The sequence below is a fragment of the Teleopsis dalmanni genome, chromosome X (assembly GCF_002237135.1).
Source record: "Teleopsis dalmanni isolate 2A chromosome X, ASM223713v2, whole genome shotgun sequence".
NCBI classification, from domain to species: domain Eukaryota; kingdom Metazoa; phylum Arthropoda; class Insecta; order Diptera; family Diopsidae; genus Teleopsis; species Teleopsis dalmanni.
The window spans coordinates 100,586,981-100,594,048 of NC_051848.1; the positions used below are offsets into that span (position 1 = coordinate 100,586,981).

The 7,068-nt window shown below is 29.6% G+C and overlaps 3 non-coding genes and 4 pseudogenes across 3 annotated transcripts; all 7 read right to left on the reverse strand.

Annotated features, from left to right (window-relative positions):
* Positions 1-461: 461 nt before the first annotated feature.
* Positions 462-580, reverse strand: LOC119662812. Its single transcript, XR_005250911.1, has one exon. It is a non-coding gene; the product is annotated as a 5S ribosomal RNA (ribosomal RNA).
* Positions 581-1,456: 876 nt separating this feature from the next.
* LOC119662803 lies at positions 1,457-1,573 on the reverse strand (annotated as a pseudogene).
* Positions 1,574-2,443: 870 nt separating this feature from the next.
* Positions 2,444-2,562, reverse strand: LOC119662823. The gene has a single exon (XR_005250918.1). It is a non-coding gene; the product is annotated as a 5S ribosomal RNA (ribosomal RNA).
* A 910-nt stretch (positions 2,563-3,472) lies between these two features.
* Positions 3,473-3,591, reverse strand: LOC119662805 (annotated as a pseudogene).
* Positions 3,592-4,517: 926 nt separating this feature from the next.
* Positions 4,518-4,636, reverse strand: LOC119662802 (annotated as a pseudogene).
* An 875-nt stretch (positions 4,637-5,511) lies between these two features.
* Positions 5,512-5,629, reverse strand: LOC119662801 (annotated as a pseudogene).
* A 1,124-nt stretch (positions 5,630-6,753) lies between these two features.
* LOC119662834 lies at positions 6,754-6,872 on the reverse strand. Its single transcript, XR_005250929.1, has one exon. It is a non-coding gene; the product is annotated as a 5S ribosomal RNA (ribosomal RNA).
* Between the last annotated feature and the right edge of the window lie 196 nt (positions 6,873-7,068).

Genomic DNA, 7,068 nt, shown 5'->3' on the forward strand with positions numbered 1-7,068 from the left:
TGCTAGTGCTAGTGCTAGTGCTAGTGCTAGTGCTAGTGCTAATAAATAGGCGCAATCAATAGATTGTTGTTTTATTAAATTTTATTCAATAAGGACAAGGAATATAAGCAAAGCTTCTTAATTAGTAATTTTACTTGAAAAGTTTTCTATCATTTAAGGTTTTCATTCACGCTGGCACTCGTACTCACACTTGCACTCGCACTCGCATGCATGCCTATTGTACATTTTATATGGAACTGAACAAAACTTGAGCTTACGTGCATTTCGTATACGACACGATTACAATTTCAAAATTAAAAATGATGCGAATATACGTATACAGCAGAAATTAGTTAAATAATTGCATTTTATATAAATAAATAATAGATATGTGATATAAAGAAAAATATTATTAGTAACAAAATAAAATAAAAAAAAATTAAAACCGCAAAAAAAAGGAAAAAAGTAAAAAAGTGTTGTGGAGCCAACAACACGCGGTGTTCCCAAGCGGTCCCCCATCTAAGTACTAACCGCGCCCGACGCTGCTTAATTTCGGTGATCGGACGAGAACCGATGTATTCAACGTGGTATGGTCGTTGGCAAAGAAAGCGTTTCAAAAAATCTACATCTACCAGTATTTTAATCTTATTCTTATTCTTATTCTTATTCTTATTCTTATACGTACTAGTTACTACGTACTATATATAATATGGAAAATGGAAAATGGAAAATAGAAAATACTCTAAAGCTATTTCCAAAGCTATTTTATTTTATTTTTCATTTCAATTTAAATAAAATAGAAAAGTTTCTTTTTTCTTCTTCTCTAGTGAAGTTAATATGAACAGAATAGAAAAATTAAACTAAAACTGTTATTGAACATATCCGTGTTTGTATTTTACATGCTTAATTATGTAGTACTATTGCCTGTAACATTAACTTTAACTTTAACTTAATCTTTAAGGAAGAATAAAATTATTATACATACTTATATTTTTATTAAAAAATTTTAACATATGATGCTATTGCTACTGCTAGGCTAGTGCGTGCTAGTGCAATAAAATAGGGCGCAATCAATAGATTGTTGTTTTATTAAATTTTATTCAATAAAGACAAGGAATATAAGCAAAGCTTCTTAATTAGTAATTTTACTTGAAAAGTTTTCTATCATTTAAGGTTTTCATTCACGCTGGCACTCGTACTCACACTTGCACTCGCACTCGCATGCATGCCTATTGTACATTTTATATGGAACTGAACAAAACTTGTGCTTACGGTGCATTGCGTATACGACACGATTACAATTTCAAAATTAAAAATGATGCGAATATACGTAAACAGCAGAAATTAGTTAAATAATTGCATTTTATATAAATAAATAATAGATATGTGATATAAAGAAAAATATTATTAGTAACAAAATAAAATAAAAAAAAATTAAAACCGCAAAAAAAAGGAAAAAAGTAAAAAAGTGTTGTGGAGCCAACAACACGCGGTGTTCCCAAGCGGTCCCCATCTAAGTACTAACCGCGCCCGACGCTGCTTAATTTCGGTGATCGGACGAGAACCGATGTATTCAACGTGGTATGGTGTTGCAAAGAAAGTGTTTCGAAAAATCTAACATTACCAGTATTTTAAATTTATTCTTATTCTTATACGTATACTACTACGTACTATATATAATATGGAAAATGGAAAATAGAAAATAGAAAATAGAAAATACTCTAAAACTATTTCCAAAGCTATTTTATTTTATTTTTCATTTCAATTTAAATAAAATAAAATAGAAAAGTTTCTTTTTTCTTCTTCTCTAGTGAAGTTAATATGAACAGAATAGAAAAATTAAACTAAAACTGTTATTGAAAATATCCGTGTTTGTATTTTACATGCTTAATTATGTAGTACTATTGCCTGTAATATTAACTTCAATATTAACTTTAACTTTAACTTAATCTTTAAGGAAGAATAAAATTTTATACATACTTATATTTTTATTAAAAAATTTAACATATGAATGCTAGTGCTAGTGCTAGTGCTAGTGCTGGTGCTAGTGCTAATAAATAGGCGCAATCAATAGATTGTTGTTTTATTAAATTTTATACAATGAAGACAAGGAATATAAGCAAAGCTTCTTAAATAGTAATTTTACTTGAAAAGTTTTCTATCATTTAAGGTTTTCATTCACGCTGGCACTCGTACTCCACTTGCACTCGCACTCGCATGCATGCCTATTGTACATTTTATATGGAACTGAACAAAACTTGAGCTTACGTGCATTTCGTATACGACACGATTACAATTTCAAAATTAAAAATGATGCGAATATACGTATACAGCAGAAATTAGTTAAATAATTGCATTTTATATAAATAAATAATAGATATGTGATATAAAGAAAAATATTATTAGTAACAAAATAAAATAAAAAAAAATTAAAACCGCAAAAAAAAGGAAAAAAGTGTTGTGGAGCCAACAACACGCGGTGTTCCCAAGCGGTCCCCCATCTAAGTACTAACCGCGCCCGACGCTGCTTAATTTCGGTGATCGGACGAGAACCGATGTATTCAACGTGGTATGGTCGTTGGCAAAGAAAGCGTTTCAAAAAATCTACATCTACCAGTATTTTAATCTTATTCTTATTCTTATTCTTATTCTTATTCTTATTCTTATACGTACTAGTTACTACGTACTATATATAATATGGAAAATGGAAAATGGAAAATAGAAAATACTCTAAAGCTATTTCCAAAGCTATTTTATTTTATTTTTCATTTCAATTAAATAAAATAAATAGAAAAGTTTCTTTTTTCTTTTCTCTAATAAGTTAATATGAACAGAATAGAAATTAACTAAAACTGTTATTGAACATATCCGTTTTGTATTTTACATGCTTAAGTAATGTAGTACTATTGCCTGTAAATTAACTCATATTAATCTTTAAACTTAACTTTATCTTTAAGGAAGAATAAAATTATTATACATACTTATATTTTTATTAAAAAATTTAACATATGAATGCTAGTGCTACTGCTAGTGCTACTGCTAGTGCTACTGCTAGTGCTAGTGCTAGTGCTAATAAATAGGCGCAATCAATAGATTGTTGTTTTATTAAATTTTATTCAATAAAGACAAGGAATATAAGCAAAGCTTCTTAATTAGTAATTTTACTTGAAAAGTTTTCTATCATTTAAGGTTTTCATTCACGCTGGCACTCGTACTCACACTTGCACTCGCACTCGCATGCATGCCTATTGTACATTTTATATGGAACTGAACAAAACTTGTGCTTACGGTGCATTGCGTATACGACACGATTACAATTTCAAAATTAAAAATGATGCGAATATACGTAAACAGCAGAAATTAGTTAAATAATTGCATTTTATATAAATAAATAATAGATATGTGATATAAAGAAAAATATTATTAGTAACAAAATAAAATAAAAAAAAATTAAAACCGCAAAAAAAAGGAAAAAAGTAAAAAAGTGTTGTGGAGCCAACAACACGCGGTGTTCCCAAGCGGTCCCCATCTAAGTACTAACCGCGCCCGACGCTGCTTAATTTCGGTGATCGGACGAGAACCGATGTATTCAACCAGTGTATGGTCGTTGGAAAGAAACGTGTTTTCAAAAAATCTACATCTAACCAGTATTTTAATCTTATTCTTATTCTTATACGTACTACTTACTACGTACTATATATAATATGGAAAATGGAAAATAGAAAATAGAAAATAGAAAATACTCTAAAGCTATTTCCAAAGCTATTTTATTTTATTTTTCATTTCAATTTAAATAAAATAAAATAGAAAAGTTTCTTTTTTCTTCTTCTCTAGTGAAGTTAATATGAACAGAATAGAAAAATTAAACTAAAACTGTTATTGAACATATTCGTGTTTGTATTTTACATGCTTAATTATGTAGTACTATTGCCTGTAATATTAACTTCAATATTAACTTTAACTTTAATTTTATCTTTAAGGAAGAATAAAATTATTATATATACTTATATTTTTATTAAAAAATTTAACATATGAATGCTAGTGCTACTGCTAGTGCTAGTGCTAGTGCTGGTGCTAGTGCTAATAAATAGGCGCAATCAATAGATTGTTGTTTTATTAAATTTTATACAATGAAGACAAGGAATATAAGCAAAGCTTCTTAAATAGTAATTTTACTTGAAAAGTTTTCTAACATTTAAGGTTTTCATTTACGCTGGCACTCGTACTCACACTTGCACTCGCACTCACACTCGCATACATGCCTATTGTACATTTTATATGGAACTGAACAAAACTTGTGCTTACGGTGCATTGCGTATACGACACGATTACGATTTTCAAAATTCAAAATTCAAAATTCAAAATTAAAAATGATGCGAGTACACGTATACAGCAGAAATTAGTTAAATAATTGCGTTTTACATAAATAAATAATAGATAGGTGTATAAAAAAAAATATTATTATTTACAAAATAATATAAAAAAAATTAAAACCGGAAAAAAAAGGAAAAAAGTAAAAAAGTAAAAAAGTGTTGTGAAGCCAACAACACGCGGTGTTCCCAAGCGGTCCCCCATCTAAGTACTAACCGCGCCCGACGCTGCTTAATTTCAGTGAGCGGACGAAAACCGATGTATTCAACGTGGTATGATCGTTGGCAAAGAAAGTGTTTCAAAAAATCTACATCTACCAGTATTTTAATCTTATTCTTATTCTTATTCTTATACGTACTACTTACTACGTACTATATATTATATGAAAAATGGAAAATAGAAAATACTCTAAAGCAATTTCCAAAGCTATTTTATTTTATTTTTCATTTCAATTTAAATAAAATAAAATAGAAAAGTTTCTTTTTTCTTCTTCTCTAGTGAAGTTAATATGAACAGAATAGGAAAATTAAACTAAAACTGTTATTGAACATATCCGTGTTTGTATTTTACATGCTTAATTATGTAGTACTATTGCCTGTAATATTAACTTCAATATTAACTTTAACTTTAATTAATCTTTAAGGAAGAATAAAATTATTATACATACTTATATTTTTATTAAAAAATTTAACATATGAATGCTAGTGCTAGTGCTAGTGCTAGTGCTAGTGCTAGTGCTAATAAATAGGCGCAATCAATAGATTGTTGTTTTATTAAATTTTATTCAATAAAGACAAGGAATATAAGCAAAGCTTCTTAATTAGTAATTTTACTTGAAAAGTTTTCTATCATTTAAGGTTTTCATTCACGCTGGCACTCGTACTCACACTTGGACTCGCACTCGCATGCATGCCTATTGTACATTTTATATGGAACTGAACAAAACTTGTGCTTACGGTGCATTGCGTATACGACACGATTACAATTTCAAAATTAAAAATGATGCGAATATACGTATACAGCAGAAATTAGTTAAATAATTGCATTTTATATAAATAAATAATAGATATGTGATATAAAGAAAAATATTATTAGTAACAAAATAAAATAAAAAAAAATTAAAACCGCAAAAAAAAGGAAAAAAGTAAAAAAGTGTTGTGATGCCAACAACACGCGGTGTTCCCAAGCGGTCCCCATCTAAGTACTAACCGCGCCCGACGCTGCTTAATTTCGGTGATCGGACGAGAACCGATGTATTCAACGTGGTATGGTCGCTGGCGAAGAAAGTGTTTCAAAAAATCTACATCTACCAGTATTTTAATCTTATTCTTATTCTTATTCTTATACGTACTACTTACTACGTACTATATATAATATGAAAAATGGAAAATGGAAAATAGAAAATACTCTAAAGCTATTTTATTTTATTTTTCATTTCAATTTAAATAAAATAAAATAGAAAAGTTTCTTTTTTCTTCTTCTCTAGTGAAGTTAATATGAACAGAATAGGAAAATTAAACTAAAACTGTTATTGAGCATATCCGTGTTTGTATTTTACATGCTTAATTATGTAGTACTATTGCCTGTAATATTAACTTCAATATTAACTTTAACTTTAACTTAATCTTTAAGGAAGAATAAAATTTTATACATACTTATATTTTTATTAAAAAATTTAACATATGAATGCTAGTGCTACTGCTAGTGCTAGTGCTAGTGCTACTGCTAGTGCTAGTGCTAGTGCTAGTGCTAGTGCTAGTGCTAGTGCTAGTGCTAGTGCTAGTGCTAGTGCTAGTGCAGTGCTACTGCTAGTGCTAGTGCTAGTGCTACTGCTAGTGCTAGTGCTAGTGCTAGTGCTAGTGCTAGTGCTAGTGCTAGTGCTAGTGCTAGTGCTAGTGCTAGTGCTAGTGCTAGTGCTATTGCTAGTGCTAGTGCTAGTGCTAGTGCTAGTGCTAGTGCTAGTGCTAGTGCTAGTGCTAGTGCTAGTGCTAATAAATAGGCGCAATCAATAGATTGTTGTTTTATTAAATTTTATTCAATAAGGACAAGGAATATAAGCAAAGCTTCTTAATTAGTAATTTTACTTGAAAAGTTTTCTATCATTTAAGGTTTTCATTCACGCTGGCACTCGTACTCACACTTGCACTCGCACTCGCATGCATGCCTATTGTACATTTTATATGGAACTGAACAAATCTTGAGCTTACGTGCATTTCGTATACGACACGATTACAATTTCAAAATTAAAAATGATGCGAATATACGTATACAGCAGAAATTAGTTAAATAATTGCATTTTATATAAATAAATAATAGATATGTGATATAAAGAAAAATATTATTAGTAACAAAATAAAATAAAAAAAAATTAAAACCGCAAAAAAAAGGAAAAAAGTGTTGTGGAGCCAACAACACGCGGTGTTCCCAAGCGGTCCCCCATCTAAGTACTAACCGCGCCCGACGCTGCTTAATTTCGGTGATCGGACGAGAACCGATGTATTCAACGTGGTATGGTCGTTGGCAAAGAAAGCGTTTCAAAAAATCTACATCTACCAGTATTTTAATCTTATTCTTATTCTTATTCTTATTCTTATTCTTATTCTTATACGTACTAGTTACTACGTACTATATATAATATGGAAAATGGAAAATGGAAAATAGAAAATACTCTAAAGCTATTTCCAAAGCTATTTTATTTTATTTTTCATTTCAATTTAA